Genomic DNA, 22,179 nt, shown 5'->3' on the forward strand with positions numbered 1-22,179 from the left:
ATCCTCCTCTAAATCCTTTCTTTTATCAGAGGGGGAAGCTGGCAACATCGGATTTATCTATTGCCATACGATGCTGTCTCTCTGAAATTTCCTTCGTATTATCAACTTCATCATCTTTAAATTGCTGAGCAGCCTGTATAATTGTCATGCACTGTGCTTTCTTATCTCGTTTTTCTTGCTTAATTTTTCTCTGTTTGGCTTCCTTACGCCAAAGGCGGAAGGAGTCAAACATTGCCGGCCGGGCTTTTCGTTTGAATAAAATAGCTTCCAAATTATCTAGTATGTCAGGCTCAAAGCTACCATTTTCTGGCCATTTTAAAACACCATCATTCTTCGTGTATCGGATCCATGCCTCGTTAAAGGCAATGGGGCCAACACCATGTTTAGAATAGAGCTCATAAGTGGGAGTTCCAACCGAAGGAATCGGACAAGAGTCCTCCAGCCGGGAATCCCTATTACAACCAAAACAACAAAGTTTCTCAAACTTAGTCAGACCAGGCACCTCGTGATTTCACTGGACTGTTCACAAACATCAAGGGGGTTAAATACTTAACACAGCACAAATGTACTTACCGCTCGGCTTCGGTTATTGCAATACCCGAATCAAAGAACCTAAGAACCTAAGAACCAAAGAACCAGAGAACCAAAGAACCAAAGAACCAAAGAACCAAATGTGGGAGCGACCCACCAATACTTAACTAAGATGTCTTCTTACACCAACAGAGGCCCCGTCTATCGTCTCGCTTTACCATACATAATCGAAAGAGGGCCAAGGCAGGGCGGCAGTCAGGGCAGCAGTCGTCAGTAGCCGTCAGGAAGGAGTAACCACGCTGCAAAAGACCTTCGGACCACTTTCGACATACAGGGGTCGCTTGACGTGGCTCGCGATTCCTCCAGAATTTTCTTGCGGGGTTCCTCACGACCTTCAGGCAGAACCACTACCTCTGAAGCCGCCCCACGTTGGGCGCCAGTTGAAGAACCAGAACCTTTTTGGACCTGGCAGCGCAGGGTACGCCTTAATCTCCTGGGTTCTCCTGCTTCAGCTAACAGAGACACGGGGACACTCTGTCAGCGTAAAAGATCAGATTTAATTAGCTGCATCTAGTACAGTTGTCCTAGAAGTACACACGGTATGTTCTCAGGAGACTGCCACTTCACTCCGTGGCGCACAATCTTTTATAGTACATAGATAACATATACATTAACAAAGAACACACCTAAAACATACACAGAGGACCAATAAGGTAAAGTTAAAGACGGAACGTGTCCAATAGGAAAGGTTGAAAAACAAAGATATCGAGTAACTCGAAGAAGCCTCTCCTCCAACGGTGTTTGCTATCCCTCCCACATGTTAAGGTATTAACATGTTTGTACTGGTTTGCAGGTGGCGAGATACGTTCGTGTGTTTTGGAGGACAGTTGTGAAACGAGAGAATACGAGCGGAGGACAGCGAAGGCCAGAAGATAAGATAAAGTCAGGAGAGAATAGTGTGAACCAACAAATAGTTAAAACAGGGATTAGAGGAACCAGACAGGGATTAGTGTACTCAGCCCGTCTCTAACACCAGCTTCGTAAACAGAGGCACAAGGCTATTTTGACACAATATTGCAGGGAAAGCAGAAAAGACTTCGTTCGTCATGCTGCCTGAGTGAGGGCAACACAAAATGGCGGCAGAGCACAAAATGGCGGCTCAATGCGATCGTGATCGAAAATCGAATTTCCTCACCTTTGGGACCTTATACGTGTTTAGTTATCCAGCACAATATCCTTGGTGCAACAACATCAACTGTTGCATGGCTAAACACTCATAAGGTCCCAAAGGTGAGACCTATTGGCTATGCCAATGCTTGTTGATTCATGCCCCTGTCACAGAACCCAGGCGACAGGGTAGAATCAGGAGTTAGAGCCAACTTTGTGGGCATTTCAAATGGCTGTGCCATTTCAGAATTCCATACATTCTGTGAGTATGCCACCGAATACAATTCTGCAACTTTTTACCTATGTGCTGAGTTTCTCAGAACCCACAGAGCTGCATTGTGCTTTGCAAAAATGCCAATAAGGTACATGAGTACATTCCAAAGTTTGTCCCTAATGACAGCAGCCGCTCAGCGGCGGTTTTTCTGTTTTAATCATGTTCAGGTGTAATTGCATAAAATAGGTGACCCTGCCGGTACATGCAGGAAGCAGAGCAGTCGCCCTGACTTGCTCAGGATGATGGGATTAAAGAGGCAGCTTACAGAAGTGCGCAGTGTGTACACAGGGCAGTGCGTGGGGTAAGGTCCACTGTGGCTAGTCTGGCCAAGCAAAATCCAGGTCATTAGGAACACAGTCTCCAGTCCTGAACTTTTCACGAAGAAAGCACGTTTTCAAGGTGTCTCTCACTAATTGGTTCAATGAAAGTAAAGCAAGACTACAAGACCCAGAGTGCACTGGTTTATCTCACAAACGTTTAGGAATGGAAACACTCCACAATGACCTGAAGATAGTGGTCACCCTATACCCATACCAGGGGTTTCATTGGATGGGAGAAAGAAGGTCCATGGTCACCTTTTGAAAAAAAACAATTATTTCTTCTTAGCATTAGTCAACCTTATTGCTTATTAAATGTAAATCCCTTATGATGAACCGTGCAGTCTGATAGAGCGGGCCAGGGGGTTGGCATCCATACTATTGTTTTCTGCACTCCAAAGTATGTGAACTCTGCAGTGCTTCAACAACAAATGAGAAATGACTGAGTGTGCGGTTGTAAACCGATGGGCCGTTTCCTGCAGTAGTCCACCATGTCTTTTCATATGTGCAGTGATACAGAGGAACTAAGTACCCATGGGAGAAGTAAACATAACGCCCACAAAGAGCTAAACCTCTCCACGGACACCCCTGTGAATGGGACTCTGCAGTGAGTCCCTAGGCCCAGTGACCAAAGCAGTGGGATGTAGTATACGTCCACTGGCACAGTGATCAAAGCAGTGGGGTGTAGTATAAGTTCATTGGCACAGTGATCAAAGCAGAGGGGTGCAGTTTGTGTCCCTTGGCACAGTGACCAAAGAAGTGAAGTGCTGCATGAGTCCATGTGCATAGTGTTCAAAACAGTAGGGTTATGTAGGAGACCATAGGCAAAGTGGCCAAAGCCGTGGGGTGCAGTATGAGTCCATAAGTATACTGACCAATGCACTGGGGTGTAGTGTCTTTCCACAGGTCCAATGGCCAAAACATTGAGTTTGAGTCCATAGGCTCAGCGACTAAAGCAGTGGGCTGTAGTATGAGTCCATAGGCACAGTGACCAAAGCAATAGGGTGCAGTTTGTGCCCAAAGGCACACTGACCAAAGTAAAAGTGTTCACTTTGTGTCCATAGGCACAGTGATCAAAGCAGAGAATAGTTGCATGAGTCCAAATGTACTGTGACCAAAGTAAATATGGTGTATGAGTCCACAGGCACATTGACCACAGAAGTGGGCTGCAGCATCTGTCCGTAGGCACCGTGTCCAAAGCACTGGGGTGCACTTTGAGTCCATAGCCACCTTGACCAAAACAGTAGTGTGTATGTGTCCATAGGCAAAGTGGCCAAAACAGCAGTGTGTGTCAACATGCACAGTGACCAAATCTGTGGATTGTGGTATAAATCCCAAGGGCGCAAAAAGTAGAGCAGCAGAGAACAGTCACTAGGAGCAACAGCAAAGAATCTACATCTTACAATATGAAGGAAATGACGAGTCGAAAACATGGGCTATAAACGTGTACACTTCCGGAGGAGCAAATCAGCCGCCATTGGTTAGCACGCCTGGGCCGATCCAGAAGCATTTCAGAACGAATCCACACCTGCTCATCAAGCGGAAGAATCAGCGCGACCCCTCTCTTTAGTAAAACACCTGAATGAGGGTCTGGACGTACGCAGTGATCCTCAGGGTCGCTGGCCACGCATTAACTCTTCAAGAGTATGTAGCAAGCGTGTCCACCAGAGGGCAGCACGTGGAGTCAGTTGCGGTGAACAGCGGTTGGATGAAAGGTATTACGAGGGGAGAATTTTGAGATCAAAATACGGATTAAGGTAGTTCACTTCTACATCCTGAGTAACTGGATGCAGTGGCGGTGGGCTAGCCTTCAATAGGTATATGGATAAGAATAACTATTTTGATAGAATACAGCAAAAAATTATCTTCAGGCAATACAAACATTGAAATGTTACTACTGCCCAACAGCAGTTGCTATCACCCCCCCATACGATACTAGTTAGTGCACAGCTTCTCCTAGGAGAACTTCCCGCTGGTGTGAGGTAAAAACGGAGGGGGTGGGTGCACATATGCATGCAAGTGCATCACAAAGAAAGGGCAGCCTTGAAGCAAATGGCAGCTGCCAGCGCTCCAAAATAAAAAAAAACTGATGAGGAAGGGCGTGGAAGCAACAGAGGAGTGGGTTGAGGGTTTGGGGGTTCATGCCAATGTGGCCAAGCGACAGGAACAATGGAAAGTGGGGGGACTTGAGCATTAAAAAAAAGCCGGATGTTGAGGGCAGGGGAAGCAACTGTCAAGCTGGGTGGTGACAGAAGAATCATAGGGAGTGCAAGGCGGGTTGGCATTTGAGGGGGGTAGGGAGCGCAAGGAGGGTTGGCATTTGAGTGGGGCAGCAGCACAAAAGGCAGAGTGTGAGAAAACACATGCACTCCAGTGGAGTGCTGCAAGAAAAAGAATCAAGCCCGGTAGTGGTGCGTGCGTGCGCAGGCTTCACTTTTCAAGCACTGCACTCATGCTTGTGGCGTGCCGCTGCTCGCTGCCGCAAGGTGGATGCCGCCACAAACACGAGTGCAGTGCTTGAAAAGTGAAGTCCCATGATTAAAGGCCCTCCTAGAGCAACACATGCGCGCTGCCTAGGCGAGACATAAAAAATTAAGGAGACTTTCATTGTGGAAATGTGTAGGGCAGCCATTTGGGCAGTGACTCGACCTTTGATAAGTACGATTGTGTCCATTATGTTAGCATTGGGTCTGGGGAGTTACCCATGAGTTTCCACCTCAGCCCTGCCCACCCTCTGTTACCCCAGAGCCTGGGGTGTGTCAGGCACCCTTCCATAGCTCTCAAAGCTGCATGAAATCTCTGGGGTTTGTGACTGCAGGGGGATGCAGCCCTATCCACCCACCTGAAACACTGTGCAGCCTTCCTCTTCACTGCCTGGCTACAAGATGGGTGTAACGAAGAGATATGAAAGATAACTTAAAAGGCAACACGTTTCTATTTGGAAAAAGAAAATGTATCTCATTATCAAAGAAAGCAGAAATATATGCTGCATTGCGGAGTTCAACTCCAGGATAGAGGATAACATGGCATCAGTGAAGTTTATATTTAGTACCACAGTGGAATGTCAGCACTGGCCTCCTAGAAGGGTCAACTTTAGCCCGATTAAGTTGTACTCGTTGTCCTGTGTGGCGATCCAAACTCTCTTCGTCCGATTTGTATAAGTTGTACTTTACTTGTCATTATAACAATAATGGCGAACGTACAATGATAAATTGGCCCTCTGTCTATAGTATACGTACCCTTCATTTACTTTTAATGGCTGTTCTGCACTCCGGATGCTACTTTTGTAGTGTTTTGCACTGTGATCTTGCTCCTGAAAGGGAACAGGTAATCCGAACCCCCGATTTATTTTTTTTAAGTTTAAAAGAATTTTATTAGGCAACGAAAAAGGAAAATGCAATACAGAATATCAATAGGAAGGGGGGAAGGAGAAAGAGAGGGTAGAGAGGGTGGGGGGGGATTACAAAATACAATGCATATGAGAGAGTGTACAACAAAACAATAAAATAATAGTCATGGGCATTTAAAAAGAAACAGAGAAATTACATCAACCATTACTGAATAACTAAATGCAAAGAGCAAGAAAATAAAACAGCATGTTGATAAATTCTGAAGGTGAAAAGGGTATCATGGGGGCTTAGGAACTTCCTGTTGAGCAGGTGATGGACAGAAGGAACGAGCAACACAATTCTCTAAATATAACGTAATGGGGAGCCATAGGTCCGCACGTCTAGCTGCTAATTGAACAGGAAAGACAAAGGCATTATCAAGTCTATGGTTATGACAGACATTGTACCACCATGCTTTAAAAGAAATATTGGAAGTGTTTTTCCAATTAACGGTAATCTGTTGGTAGGCAACAGCCAGTAACAAATCAACAATGCGAGCAGACATATCTACGTTATCCCAATCAGGGGACAAACTGCCCAAGAAAAGGTGGGTGAGGGATAAAGGAATACAAGTATGAAAAATAACATTGACTTGAGCCCACACCTATAACCAAAAAGCATGTACATGCCTACAAAGAAATATCATGTGAAGTTGGGTGGCATTGGGAGAATCACACGACCAACATTTGTCTGGGGTAGTAGGAAATCGTTTGTGTAGTGTGGAAGGAGTGAGAAGTAATCTATTGTAAATAAAAAATAGTGATTGTGTCAAGGAAGCCGCTCTAGAAGTTTTACGTAGCTTTGCCCAGATTTTGTCCCATAGAGATATCGGCCAGTCCAATCCGAGGTCAGCTTCCCATTGAAGCTCAACTTTGGATTTAGGTCTAAGAGACTCATGTGTGTGGAGGTATTTATAGATAAGAGACGCTTTGGGAGTATTGCGCAGGAGAGAATGGAGTTGAAAGGTAGGGGTGCGTAAAACAGGGAGAGAAGGAGAAACTGAGAGTCGCTCAAAAATCTCCAATACAGCAGCTTTGAGTAGAAGATATTTGGAGAGAAAGGACGGAGTTAGGCCAAAGGAAGAACAGATATCAGGGAAAGAGATAAAGGTGGAACCAGAGAAGAGCTGCGAGATCCAGATCAAACCTCGGACTCTCCAAGATTTCCAGTAGAAGGGCTTACCACCGATTAGGAGATATTTATTATGCCAGATGGGGGAAGAGAGGAAGTCAGCAATGGTCGTAGGGGAATCAGGAGTAGCCGACAATAGAAGCTTAAGAGTATACTTGTGAATAGAAGTAGGAATCAAAGAGGGCTTACGGGAAAAAGCAAGATATTCTGCAAAAGAAAACGGAGATAGAAGAGTACGTTCAACCTTAACCCATAGAGGGCAGGGAGAAGTGGGATCTAGTAACCAGAGGGAGGCTTGACGTAATAAAAAGGCCTTCTGATATGCAGGAAAGTCAGGAAAATTGACACCACCCTCCGAAGCAGGACGGATGAGCCTGACAAGAGACATTCTAGGTTTTTTGGAGTTCCATAAAAACGAGGATAACGTTGAGTTGATTTTTGGAAAGAATTTCGCTGGGATGGACACTGGAATATTGGAGAGCGTATAGAGAATAATAGGAGAGATCATCATTTTAATAGTATCGAGACGACCCCACCAGGAAAGGTATAAAGGATGCCACCTAGCAGTGAGATCTGCAATCTTTTGTGTGCATTTGGACATACATAAAGAAACAGTATCTGAAATAGAGGGGGTAATGTGTAAACCAAGATACTTAATATGTGAAGGACACCAAGTAAACCTAGAATCACTAAATTCTTGTTTAAAAGTAAATTTGGTCAGGGGAAGGATCTCACATTTGTCATGATTAAGCTTACACCCAGAGATAGAGGAAAAATGCCTGACTTCATTCAGAAAAGCAGGAACGGATTCTGTAGGGTTGGAAAGAAAGAGTAAAATATCATCTGCATAAGCAGCGAGTTTAATATGAGTGTATGCAAATTGAAAACCATGAATGGCAGGATTCTGACGCAGCCTGGACAGAAAAGGCTCTAAAGCGAGGTTAAAGAGAAATGGAGACAGAGGGCAACCCTGGCGAACGCCTCTACCAAGATCAAAATAAGAGGAAATTTGACCATTCGCAAAGACTGCCGCTCTGGGATGTGAGTATAGCAGGGAAACTAAAGAAATAAATCTAGGACCAAAACCGAACCAAGTGAGAGTATGAAAGAGATAGCGCCATTCAACCCGGTCGAAAGCCTTTTCGGCGTCAAGGGCAATCGCGGCAAGTGAGTATTGACAACGGGAAGACTTTGACAAGATGTTGAATAAGAGTCTAGTGTTGTCCGTAATATGTCGGCCCTTGACAAACCCAGATTGCTCCTCGCCTAGGAGATCGGGAAGAAGGTGATCTAATCGGATCGCCAACGCTTTGGCAAAAAGTTTATAGTCAATATTGACTAAGGATATGGGCCTGTAATTTTTGCAGTATTGTGCGTCCTTCCCAGGCTTAGGTATGAGGCAAATATGGGCGTCCGAAAATGTCCCTGAGGAAGGACCATGGGTAATAAAGTTGTGGAGAAGGGAATGCAATCGTGGAATCAACAATTTAGAAAAGTGAAGGTAGAATTCGACGGTAAAACCATCAGGGCCAGGGGCTTTGTTGGGTTTGAGATGTTGCAATGCATTGAGTAATTCTTTTTGTGTGACATCGGATTCTAAAGAGGAGAGATCAAAGGGGAAGGCGGGTGGTGCGCGAATGGTAGAGAAAAAACGAGCAAGGGAACTAGGAGAGGAATGAGTTTCAGATGTATACAAAGTCTCATAAAAACGTGAAAATTCAGCGAGAATGTCAGCATCCAAGTGTTTATAAGTATCATCAGAGTCATAAATGGATTCAATATTTAACTTGTTATGTTTAACCTTCAAATAATTAGCCAAGAGCTTTCCCGCTTTGTTCCGACCCCCATAAAATTTAGCAGTAGATTTCAATAAGTACAAGGAGGCATCCTTCGTAGATTTCTCATTAAATTTCATTTTTGCTGCAACAAGGGCTGTCAAGCTATCAGCAGAATGAGAGGTGAAATACGCATGTTCCAATTTCTTAATGTCAGAAAGGAGATTTTTAGTGAGTCTTCGTGCATTCCTACGTTTGTCCGCAACGTAACTAATAATAAAGTCACGTGCTGCTGCCTTAAAAGCATCCCAAATAGTGTGGTCAGGGAGAGTAGCATTATCATTAATCAGGAAGAATTCATCAAAGAAGGAAGTGAAGGTGGACGTAAACTTGGGATCGAGAAGTTCTTAAAACGCCATCTCCTAGGGCCAGCATTTTTAGGGAATACATCAACACTTGTAAGAACAGGAGCGTGATCAGAAAGCAGTATCGGGCCTATCTCGGAGTGTAAGAGTGATTGAGTGAGGTTGTGTGAAACAAAGATGTAATCAAGTCGTGATTGGGAGTGATGACCGGGAGAATAAAAAGTGTACTCCCGCAACCTTGGATTACAAAGGCGCCAGAAGTCCACTAACTTATGCTGCGAAATAGCATGGCAAAACAGCTTGTGGGGTTTGTTGGGAATATGGGGGGCCATGGACTTCCTATCGATAAAAGGGTCGAGAGGATGATTGCAGTCCCCCGCTAGAATAAAATTATGGTCCACAAATTTAGTTAAGAGTGGGGAGAAATCAGCCCAAAAAGAAGGTTCACCCATGGTAGGACCGTAGACATTGAGGAGAGAAATTGGAACGCCTCTGAGTGATAGCTTGGCATAAGCCCATCGACCAGAAGTGTCCGATTCATGGGCAAGGACCTGGAAGGGAAGAGACTTGCGACAGAGGATTGCCACACCATTGCGTTTGCCATCACCCTGCGAATAAAACAATTCACCCACCCAACCACGTTTAAGCTTAGCAGATTCTACCTCAGTTAAATGCGTTTCTTGGAGGAATGCAATATCAACATTCAATTTGGCAAGGTGTGATAAAATCCGTTGACGCTTAATCGGAGAATTAATACCCCTCACATTCCATGTTAATATGTTTAATGACATAACAGTGATTTATCTACAGAACATGTGAATATTATATCTAGTAAAAGGAACACCCATGAAAAGGAGAGAAGACAGAAAGAAAAAAGAGAAACCAGTTTAAATACGCAGAAGTAAAAGAAAGGAAGCAAGTGATCAGGAACGTGAGCCATAGCAGGAAAGGAAGAAGAAAATGCAACAGCGTCGAAGATAACACAAAAAGCCGGAATTAAGGAAAAAGCGGAAAGAGAAATGTAACCAAAACGACAAAGAGTACAACTCTCGCCAAGAACGAGAGCAAGAGCACTAGCACAAAAAGGAGAGTATAGGGAAACATTAAAGGCACCTGAATAGGACACCAGAAAGAAGAAAAAAATTGTAAAGTAGGTGTGCCAAGAAGAACAAGGAATGCAACCCTTATATAGGCAAAAAAGTCCGGTCAGAGATATTAAATCATAATATAGACATATGGACAAGAACATGAAAAGGGGAAGAGGGAAACGGGAAAGAGAGAGGGAAAAACCAATAGATGCACTAGGAAGACAAGGAAGGAAATAGGGAAAAAACATACCTACGGAGGAGAGATACGAGAGAGGGTGGAGGGAGGAAGGAACCACATGGGTGGGGTAGCACATCCAGGAACGACGAGGCAGGGATCGAGAGACATCATCAAATACGGGAACAAATTCCTGTGAGACGAAAAAAGGAGAAACAAAGGATTAAAACATACTAGGAGAGCCTGTTGAAACCATGACTAACAGGGAAAACAAGGAACAACCATCATGCAAAGACAGTAAAGAGTCAGCACAGTGGGTAACCGGAAAATCAGAAGAATTCAGATGAACTACAACCAAGAGAAAGTTCCTGAAGAGGTATAGAAGAAAATGCAATAGCCATATGAGAAATATACAAGCAATAGTCAGCCATGAGCAGAAGATGATGGACCGGAGGCATCCATGGCAGATGATTTGTGCGCATTGATAAAACTTTGTAAGCGCACTGGATCTTCATAAGTTGTAGTTTTGTTGTTGTAAGTAACTTTGAATAGGCATGGGTGGTAAAGGCCATATCGCGCCCCCATTGCCCGCAGATCCGCTCTTGAATTCAGAAAAGCCTTTCGCCGAGCAGCAGTAGCCTTAGCGTAATCCTGTGCGAAGAACAGGGAAGAACCAGACCAGGTTAAATTTGGAGAAGATTTGGCCGCCGCTAAAACCATCAGAAGGTCGGTGTACTCCAGAAAGTAGATGATAACCCCTCTGGGCCTCTGAGAGGAAGAAGTAGAAGAAGGTGGTCGACCCAGCCTGTGAGCACGTTGAATGTTGAGGACCTTATCCTGTGTCAGATGCAAGAGCTTGGGGAGGAACGACTTGAAGAAGGTGATTGGATCGGACCCCTCAAGACCTTCAACCAGGCCATAAATGAGAAGGTTATTGCGCCGATTTCTGTTCTCCAGCTGCTCCACTTGCTGTTGAAGATCTGAGATTTGAGACTTCAGATTGGAGACCACAGAGGATGTCTCTTGGAACGACTGAACAGATTTTTCAATCGAAGTTACTCTTGTTTCCATTTGCGACCAATTATCCGTAAGAACCTGGAGTTTGACATTGGTCTCTTCCATGAAAGGACGCAAGGATCTTATCTCCTCTAACAACAACTCCATGGATACTGGCCCCGAATGTTTTGGAGGAGAAAGAGAATTTGACTTAAGTCTCTTCATGTTAGATTTAGAATTGTCTTGCGGGTTTCTTGGAGGGTCCATTGGCGTGTCAGAGCCAGACGAGTTAAGAGAGTCTTCCAATTGTGAAAAAGCAGAAAAAACCTTAGAGTTCTTCACAATCTGGGGCTTGGTAGAGCGAGGCAAGCACGACATTGACTTAAGTCTACCCATGTAACAGAGCCGTGGAATGGCTAGATCAGTAGAGGACTCAGGAAGCATAAACGAAGGCTTCACAAGGTATAACACGACAGAAGTGCGATGGTATCTGAATAGTTCATGAAAGGAAGGCAGCCAACTTCACAGCAGTTCAAGTGAAATAATCGTCAGAGCGCATATGAGGAAGTGGAAGAAGCCGTCTGTGAAAGGATTGAAGCGTTGTTCATATGATATTATATGGCAGAAAGGTGGCCCCCACTCATTGCGCGACAAAGAATGAGCTCAGATAAATTGGTGAAGAGAAAAGTCCCTTCGCGCACCTCACAGGAATCTGCAGTGAGCAATGGTGTTAGGCGCAGGGAGCCACCTAGTATGCTTCAACATAACAAAATGCCACTAGCAAAAAGAGTCAGAGAGGAGTCCATACAGGCGACGACGAAGTCATGACTTGAAAAACAGCACAGAAACAGCAATATGAAGCAAGGGCAGTTCATGTGGGAACGATATCCGTGCATTTTTTAGGAAGAACATGTGTTCCAATAATGCAGTGGCTCCGTGTGAGCAAGAGGAAACAACAAAACAGGCGAGTTGCAAGTCATTTAGAAATGCGTGAAGTTAGGCATGGAGAGCGCTGGGCTGACGGTAGAGAACCGCAACATAGTGCGCGTTGCTCGGCGGACCTAAGATGGCGGCCGCAACCGAGTGAATCCTGTCAGAACTTACGACAGGTAGTTGCAGTGTCACGGAGCCTCGAAATGCTTCCACCGAATACGAGGGAGGTCAGGGCATCTTCCGACCCTCCTTCGGCCAGTCGTCCTCAGGAAAGTCGAACGGGAACCGGCTAATCTCTCTCCGCTGCCCCGGAGCTTCACTGGAGCGCCGCCATCACCTGCGGGCGCCAAGCCACGCCCCCCCGATTTATAAAATCTATACGTGTACTGTGCTTCTGCTGTGCAGTGCTCCAATGCCCACGAGGCCTGGTCGGCGCGTTACAAAACTATGTAGATAAATGCAGCGCATCAGAGATGAAACTCATGATGTCATCCATATGTACCGAAGAACCAAGGATCAGAATACCTCGAAACGTGTTACAGTTTGAGACACCTACATTTTTCATCCTAGTACCCTAGAATACCTGGCAGCGTGAGACAGTCAGAGAAATCTAAACATCTCATCATAGAACCCTAGAATACCTGGCTGTCTGTGACAGTGAGAGACAGCTGAATGTCTCGTCCTAGAACCCTCGAACACCTGGCAGCCTCTGACAGTCAGAGACATCTAAACGTCTCATCATGAAACCCTAAAACACCCGACAGCATTCAGCAGAGAGAGGCACCTAAATTATTGTCATAGAACCCCAAAATACCTGCCAACATTTGGCAGTGAGAGACACCTAAATGTCTCGTAGAACCTTAGAACACCTGGCAGCCTGTGACAGTCAGAAACATATCAATGTCTTGTCATAAAACCCTGGAACGCCTGGCAACCTGTGACATTCAGAGACATCTAAATGTCTCATCATATAACCCTAGAATTCGTGGTAGCATTTGGCAGTGAGAGAATCCTAACCGTCTCATCATAGGGCCCTAGAACACCTAGCAGGGTGTGACAGTAAGACACCTAAACGTCTCACTATGGAACCCTGGAATACCTGGCAGCATGTGACCGCGAGAGACACCTAAACGTCTCGTCATAGAACCCGAGAACACCCGGCAGCTTGTGACAGCGAGAGACACCTAAACGTCTTGTCATAGAACCCTAGAACACCTGGCAGCCTGTGACAGCAAGAGACGCCTAAACGTCTCGTCATAGAACCCTGGAACACCTGGCAGCCTGTGACTGCAAGAGGCACCTAAACGTCTTGTCATAGAACACCTGTCTGCCTGTGACAGTGAGAGACACCTAAACGTCTTGTTATGGAACCCTTGAATACCTGGCAGCCTGTGACAGTCAGAGACACCTAACCGTCTCTTCTTTGAACCCTAGAACATTTGGCAGCCTGTGACAATCAGAGACATCTAAACGTCTAGTCATAGAACCCTAGAACACCTGGCAGCCTGTGACAGCGAGAGAGACCTAACCGTCTCATCATAGAACCCTAGAACACCTGGCAGCCTGTGTCAGCAAGAGACACTTAACCGTCTCGTCATAGAACCCTAGAACACATGCCAGCCGGTGACAGCGAGAGACACCTAAACGTCTCGTCAAAGAACCCTAGAATACTTGGCAGCATGTGACAGAATGAGACACCTAAACGTCTCGTCATAGAACCCTAGAATACTTGGCAGCGTCTGACAGAATGAGACACCTAAACGTCTCGTCATAGAACCCTAGAACACCTGGCAGCCCGTGACAGAATGAGACACCTAACTGTCTCATCATAGAACCCTAGAACACCTGGCAGGGTGTGACAGTAGAAGACACCAAAAGGGCCTAGTGATGAACTGGGGATGGTCAGATTTAATGCTTCATCTAAGCGTATGCGCTCGTCTAGCTGAAGCCCAGTGCTTTCCCCCTCTATGCACAACACCTTGTGACTGCCAGAACTGGCAAGCTGCGCAGGCCCATTCATTAGTAGATCATCCAATCAGTGGCATCATTAACCCGGCACCTCAGCAGCCTGAGCGGTGGCGGGGGAGGGGTGCCATTGGGTAGTCTAACCGACATAAAACATTTTTTAATTGAGTGTGTGCTTACTTTGATTTTTTTTTAGAGACACTGGTGGAAAAGGCATGATGGAGCTGTGGAAGGAGGAACAAATGCAACAAGAGATAATAGATGGATGAGGGGAGGCAGCTGAATAATGGGGGGGTAGAATCATGGAAGAAATGTGAACTGAAGTAAGGATGATGGATTGAGGAGAGAAGTAAGGTTGATGGTTAGATGAGCGAAATAAGGATGATGGAGGATTGATTGAAACATAGAAGTAAAGATGGAAGGAGAGAAGAATAGGTAGAGAGGTGGGTGGAGAGAAGGAATGATGAAGAGATGCACAGATGAATAGGATTGGTGGGTGGGTGAAGGTGTGATGGGTGGATGAAGAGACGGAAGGATGGCTGCTGGGAGAAAGAAAGGACAGAGGGAAGGATGGGTAATGAGGAAATCCATTGAGAATGTAGGTGTAAATTGCATGATTTAGCCACAGTGGGTTCAGGATTTCCTCAGGGAATCAACTGAACGTGTGCCAGACTCGCTCCAGGTGTTTTCCTTTGCATTTTGGTATTTGTAGTTCTGTTAAATAGGACTACAAGTCCCAGAATGTACAGCAAAGTCAAGACCTGATTGACTCCCTCATGCATGTTGCACCTGGAAAACACGAGAGGTCTGGAATACGTGTAAGAAATTGTTCCGTACATCGCATCTACACCAGCACAAGTATCTTTAGTTATTGCAATAAAACATGTTATCATAACGCATTGTATGGGACCCCACCGTACTATATTACATTTGGGGATCTGGTGTCCTAGCGTCGTTCCAGGGGTAGGCGGAAGAACTGTCTAGCGCTCCCGCCGCACTGCGCAGACCGAGCCCGGTAGCTGACATCCGGGAGGAAGGAGCTGTGTGGCAGCTGCCCTGGCTGGACTGCACTGGCACTCTACGTTAGGAAAAGAAGCTGCTTGTGTGTGTGTGTTGTGCATTGGAGGCACCGGCGAGCACGCATGGCTGAAAATCCAGGCAAAGGAAGTGGTGTGTCCGCGGCAGTGCGCTCCGAAGCCCAGGCGCTGAATTCAAGGAGAAAGGAGCTGCGGCCGGCCCCAGTGCCGTGGAGCAGAAGCTGCCAAAATCAAGGAGACAGGAGCAGTGCAAGGGACTTGTGCACAGCACACCCCTTACATCTCCGTTTACCCCTCCTCAGCTGGGATAAGAAAACTTCCCGAGCAGCACCCAGGAGGTAACTCCATACGAAGAGGGCATGCCAGTCATTAATGTAATGTATAGATTCGAGTGGGGCAGCAGCACAAAAGGCAGAGTGTGAGAAAACACATACACGCCAATGGAGTGCTGCAAGAAAAAGAAACAAGCCCGGGAGTGGTGTGTGCGTGCGCACGTAGTCTTCACTTTTCAAGCACTGCTCTTGTGTGGCGCGCCGCTGCTCGCTCCCGCAAGGTGGATGCCGCCACAAGCATGAGTGCAGTGCTTGAAAAGTGAAGACCGATGGCTAAAGGCCCTCCTAGTGCAGCGCATGCGCGCTGCCTAGGCAAGACCTAAAAAGAGAAGGAGGATTGGTGCCACAGAAGATGGAAAGTTTACACAGGAGCAGAAGGGAAAGAGCAGCGGCACGAGCAAGCTGAGAAGTCAGCAAGGTAGGCCCAGGAAAGGAAGGATGAGGAGCAAGTGCGCTATGCCCATAGGGCTGAAAGGGCTCTGCCCCCCCTCCCGGGCATGTGCCTCAGCCCGGGCTGCTGCAGCTCGAGCTGCTGCGGGCTGGGCAGTGGCTGGAGTCTTATCTACGGCACGCCCGAGTTTTTCACAGGTCTTTAAAGACCATTTGCATATTTACATACCTTTGTAAACTGGTTGCCGAGGCTTAGGTTTTTTTTCTGGTTCCAGTAACACCAGGGGCCCCACTCTACCTATTCCTTACATTCGTAATTTACATTTACTGCCGTAGTGTGAGAACGTATTTCATGAAAAGGAATATAAAGTAGGGTTGCTAAAAGATAAATGCCAGCCATGTGTTGTTTAAAGAGCCTGCAAAGAACTCGTCTTGACAGTGAATAGGGTTATAAATAAAATAGTATGTATTCATTTGTAATGTGACTTTTCTGTCTTTCTTCCCTTTAATTATCAGTCATGGACCATTCAGGCAGCCCTACAACACAATTAAAAGTGCTTTCTATTTAAATTTGCTGTTCGAAGTATGCACCGATAAGTGCTGAAAATACGGCTTTAGGTGACTGCTTATTTTTGTACTGTCTGAGACATAAAAATAATGAGCTGGCAACCCTAATAATAAGACTGGAAGTTTGTTGCAGGATCAGCACATTATTTTTTTCCTCCATCCTCAATTCCTGATTAATGCCATAATAGCAATAGTTTAACTTGTATCTGAACACTATGCCGCCGTCAATAACAAGCCGAGTTACTTCAAGTGTCTAGGAATGCACCCTGCATTCAGGCAACTCATTCCTCATTCTTGCCCTTCGCTTTCACGCTCACCTTGCACTCACAGCAATCACAATGCACTCACACTGATCACCATGCACTCACACCATTCACCTGCTCACCCGGCACTCACAGTGCACTTGCGCTGTTCACCCTGTACCACACCCTGAAGTCTCACAAGCACACCACTCACCCTGCACTCATATGATACTTCACTCACCTGTCCCCCTCAACTGCTCAATCTGCAATCTCACTCAAACAAGCCCATCACTAACCATGCATTCATTCGTCCCACTCTGCACTTACATCGGCACCCAAATTGAAATGGTCACCTCACTCAGACTGCAGTCACTCCTCTTACCCTACTCTCACACTGTTGCATCGCTCACCGTGCACTCCTGCGACTCACACAGCGCAGAGGGTTAATGTGCTTGCTACAAAAAATGTGTAGTGTAGCATGCAGACCACAGAACTGAGTGGCAGTAAACTATGAGTAGCGCTATTAAAAAAGAATTAAATGTTTGTCAGAAAGGTGCTATAGAGAGATGAGGTGCATTGTTGGTGAGTGGTAATGAGGGAATTCATGGAGATTGAGCAAATGGGGAGGGGCGCCAAAAAAGACTGTTGCACCATGTGCCACCGGTGCTAGGGCCAGTTCGGGTCTAGTTGCGCCCCTGATGAGGAGTGTGACCAGACCCGGCACAACACTGTTTTTGACTACATACCTGTCGCACTAAAGCAGCCATTTGCTGACTAAATCGGAGTTCTGCATCTGTTTTTTGAGAAAGACACATACAGCATTCGTTTTCCATGCTTTGACATAAAAGAGTTTCGTTTCCCAAAGCCTCTAGTCTTTCTTCGCATGAAGAGCGGGATGGTGAGTTCGGAGGAAACACGCGCGACAGCTGGTGAGCACTATGCCGCTGACCGAGGCACCCGCAGGGGGCCAATAGAGCCGTCGGCGCTCTAGTGTCAGCTGGGCACCAGAGTCCTCTCCCCGCCCCCCTTGAGAGCTGGGACTCCGGTGAGTCCCCCCTCTTCCTCCCTGGGCGTGACGCAAGGGGCGTCACTTCCGGGGGGCATCGTGGCCCGAGGGGAGGCTATATAGGCCTCCCCCACCATGAGGTCGCCCACTTTGTCACGTTTGCCGCATTGGACACGCCGCCGACACCGTTTGGTCTGGCGTAGTGCTGGTTTTCCGTCACACAGTATGGCCACCGTCTCAGCGGAGGATGAGCAGAGGCAGGTCAGGGTTTCTGTTGAAAAAGTGAACGGGTGCATAGTTGGTTTTGGCCGTTTCAATGAGCCGTTGCCCGCTTTGCCGGTGTGCGAGGGGATAGTCCGAGGCCTGTTGGGGCAATTTGTTTCATAGTCTTGTACCCCCCCCCCCCCTTTTTTAGTTGCGATCGAAGGCTTCTGCCTCTGGGTCTTTTAAGGCGGGCATGTAACGTAATTGGGCTCCCTGGTTGTGCGGTGTGTCTGCGGGAGTCGGCGAGCGGCATTGAGTTCGGCGTCCTGGGTGCGCGTTAGTTGTTGACCCAGGGAAGCAGGTTCAAATCTCAGTCAGCCTTCCAAGCTTTCGCTTTCCCTGGTCTTTGTCGCCGATGCAGCCGCACCGGGTGCGCTGCCTGCGGGGTCGGGAACAGATCCTCGATGGGCTATTGAGCGTCACTGGGACGGCGGGGGGGGGGATCTCCAGAGCGCTTCACTAGGCCGCGTGTCCCGCGTGGTCTCCTCGCCTAGGTGCGCAGCTTTGTACGATGCAGCTCGGACTGGGCGCTGGCATGTATGCTGGTCCCGGCTGGGCTAGGGCAAAGGGGTTGGTTACCCGTTCGGGTCTGGGGCGAGTTGGAGCGCGGGGGGTTTAGGTCTGATGGGGCACTCCGTCCGTGTCCTTTTCCAGTGTTGGGGACTGGAAGGCAGCCTCTTCCCATCTGATTGGCAGCAGTGGGGCTGAGCTGCTGGTGGCTTCCTGTGTGGCGCTGCCTCCATATTGGGGCCGTTCTGACTTTGTGCAGGGTGTTTGCAGTTCTGCCCACTTCCTAGTGAAGCTCGGTCCCCCAGCTGCAAGGTTTTCGTTTTCGGTGCCCACATGGGGTTAGAGTTGTGTTTGAGGGGGCAGCAGGGGGGGGCCATGGGCCCGGTCCGGGGCGGCCCTGTTGCCCGTCCCTCCCCCCCCATGGCCCCACATTTGCAGGATTTTATGTCAGAGCAGCCTCGGCAACCACCCCCGAGAGCCATCGGGGATTCACCGAGACTGAGTGCGGGCGCTGGGGCTGGACGGTGGCCCCGCGGGCTGGTGGTACGACTGTGTCTGGCCACTCTGGCATACATTCAACCATATATGGCCCGTGACTGTATGTTTGTCACAGGCAGGGTGCTACGAGTCCCGGCCCGAGTCAGCCGTTTGAGGCTGAATTCCTGAAGGAGAGGTTGCTAGTCACACAGATCTCAGATTATGGACATTGGCAATAGGGTCGCTAAAGCTGGGTTTCATATTTCCAGTATTCACTTTGTTTATTAAGGCGATATGCTTACTTGTGCTTTACCGCATAGACACATCAGCCATCACTCCCCCTGGAAACAAAGCGTGTGAGTGCCATCTCTGTACTAAGGCTATAGCTTTAAGCAGACTGACATCTACAGGTACCTGCAGCTTTACTTAAACAAGCATACTGCTGCATATCACAGATGTTTTAAATACCTATAGCGTAACACACTTAACAAACCGCACTGCTCACTCACGGAGAAGTGACAGGTTTTTGGAAGGCTTTCAGACGGGCAATCTGGTGGCAGTGGATGCTTGGTTAGCAGCAATTGATGCATCAATGGTTGGAAACCAATTGGCGGCAGTTGGGTTTTAAAGTGGTACTACTCAGAAAATATTGGCTGACAGGTATTGCAAGGGCGTGTGTGTTCCTGCGGTGAGCCTCGAGCAGGGTGTCTAGCGCTCGGTTCATGATGCCATTGCAGAAGTGAACGGATTGCCGTTTTTAGTGTGGCGGTTTGCTGCTATCCCCTGCACGCTTGGTGGAGTTCAAGTGTTAACGTGTGCTCACTCGCGGCGCTCCGCAACCCAGGGGCTGTACAAATATATATATATATATATATATATATATATATATATATATATTGCTTCATTTCCAATCCAGTGCGAATAATCCACCGAATAAAACAGGACACGGACCACAGATAAGTGCAAAATTCTATAGTTTACTCCTTCGTTGCCATGACGCGTTTCAGCTCGTCAAAAGCCTTGTTCACATGACATGTCGGAGCGAATCCAATGTTATTTAAAGTGAAAGTGCATACACGTGACCATATCACATGATCCAAAAGTCATAGACATAGAGATAAAATGTGAATCACATTAATATTGAAGTCATATCTTACAACCAAGAAACCTTAAAATGAGCTTGCGGTTAGGGTGTAAAAAATACATAGATTTTGATTGTACCTTCCGAACTTGATTAATAACTGTAAAATACATGTAATCATTCAGAAATACCCGTCTTATGACAAAAGGCTAAAGGTTGACTACCCACTGTAAAGATCATGCCTGATGTGAATAACATGCATATGTAAATTCACGACAAAGTTAAAATGTCAACAATGATATAAAAGGCAAAAATGAGGGTACAACACTAAGGTTACTGGACTACTATGATGGATCAAAGGAAAAATGGGCTCACGTGTCATGATAAAAGTTATGTCGACACAGTGAATGAGGACAACAATCGTAGAATTGTGAAAATAAATGCAAAATAAAATGAAATTATGTTAGTGTAAAAAGTGGTGCGAATCTAATCGGACGGATAATATGATGTTGGTAATGTTAATAATTATTTTATATTACCAAAAATGTCAAATAAAAGCAGCATATGTGTGTCAGGAAATATCCAACTAAAGGATATGTATACGAACATGACCGTAAATTCAATGGGAAATCTTTGAGTTAGGCCCTCCCATTGTAGGAAGAATGGACAAGGTAAATAGGGAGGGAGGGGAAGGTGTAAGGACTATCATGAGGGATTGGAAATGTTGTCTTTAGTAAACCCCTTGAGATTGCAATAGGAGGAAGAAAGCTGCAAAGGTACAGAAGCGACCTCCTGTTGTGTATAATACTGTAGGACAAGGTTGCTGTCAAAGCATCCAGCTGAATATCCGTGTGTGTCCTAACTGAGATAATACATGACTATGTGTTGAATACAAACAATGCATGAGAGATATAAATGGTTGTTAAATGAGGCAAAGTCTTGAAAGGGACTGCGCATAGGCAAGAATGTAACAAGATATACTCATGAGAACAAAGATAAAATATGTATAAAATATATATAAATATGTGCAAAAAAGCAATTGTAAACAATTATCTTTGGAGCAATAAATATAAATATCCTAATATAAATAGTCATAAAATTTGAATAAATACATACATATAAAAATCCTTGCATCTTAAATAAGTTTTCCCTGGCATAGTTCTAAAACCAGATAAAACACTATGCGTCAGAACAGTTCAATTCACCTACTGATTACATCGCTGCTATAGCACCATCAAAAAAGTACAAGTCCATGTAAACATAATTTAAAAATATGCCAATGAGATATAAAATCACCATAGTTTAAAATTAAAGACATGTATAAAGATCTTCTGTGGCATTGAGTCCCCCTGGTGATTTGGTATCGAGCTGGATAATATATCTAGTCTCAAGTTGTCTCAATTTATGATCTCTATCACCACCTCGTCTGCTGGGGGATATAGCATCAATCACATAGTAGCTAAGGTGTTTGTTATCTGATTGATGGTATTCTTTAAAATGCCGAGCTACCGGATATGTGTTGTCTTGGTGAGTTATAGCTCGTAAATGTTGGAGCACTCTTTTGTGGACTTGAAGTTTGGTGCTACCGATGTACCTAAGGTCACAAGGGCACGTTAGGACATAGATGGCATATTCAGTTTTGCATGTGAGTAATTTTTGTATTTTATACTCAGTATCGCAAAACGGGGTAGTATAGGTCTTGGTATTTGTGCCATGGACACACACTTTGCAAGTTTTGCACTTGAAAAAGCCCTTGTGAGTTTGGAGCCAATTGGTACTTTCAATGATTTCAGGGTTAGTAATGACTAATTTGTCCCTCATGGATGGTGCCTTGCTATATGTAATGGACACCCGTTGCGGTAGCAAGGGTCCTATTACTGGATCATTGCGTACCAATGGCCAATTGTCTTGTATAATCTTTTGAATAGCCTTATGTTGGCGACTATAACCAAGAATCAATCGAAATTCGAGGGCTGCAGGGCTGTCAGTACACGTGGGAGCAGTAGCTGTGGATGTTTGCTTGTCTTCCAGAAGGCTATCTCGGGAGCAGCTCATGGATTTAGTAATGGCCTGAGAAATGATGTTGGGGGCATAGCCTCGTTCGAGAAATCTCATTTTGCTCTCTAATTGTGCTTTATGTAAATCTAGGTCATTACTACAAATGCGC

General features: G+C 46.1%; 1 protein-coding gene across 2 annotated transcripts in view; it reads right to left on the minus strand.

The window, feature by feature from the left end:
- LOC146871264 (GTP-binding protein REM 2-like) overlaps nt 1-22,179 on the minus strand; it is a 169,063-nt gene that overhangs the window by 38,849 nt on the left and 108,035 nt on the right. The window contains exon 3 of one of the 2 annotated variants that reach the window (XR_014980936.1): nt 10,288-10,405. The exons of the other annotated variant lie outside the window; for it this stretch is intronic. The gene's annotated coding sequence lies outside the window, so the exon portion shown is untranslated. The remainder of the gene's footprint in view (nt 1-10,287; nt 10,406-22,179) is intronic. 2 annotated transcript variants of the gene reach the window in all.

Source organism: Triturus cristatus, chromosome 1_1, assembly GCF_964204655.1.
Source record: "Triturus cristatus chromosome 1_1, aTriCri1.1, whole genome shotgun sequence".
Taxonomy (NCBI): Eukaryota; Metazoa; Chordata; class Amphibia; order Caudata; family Salamandridae; genus Triturus; species Triturus cristatus.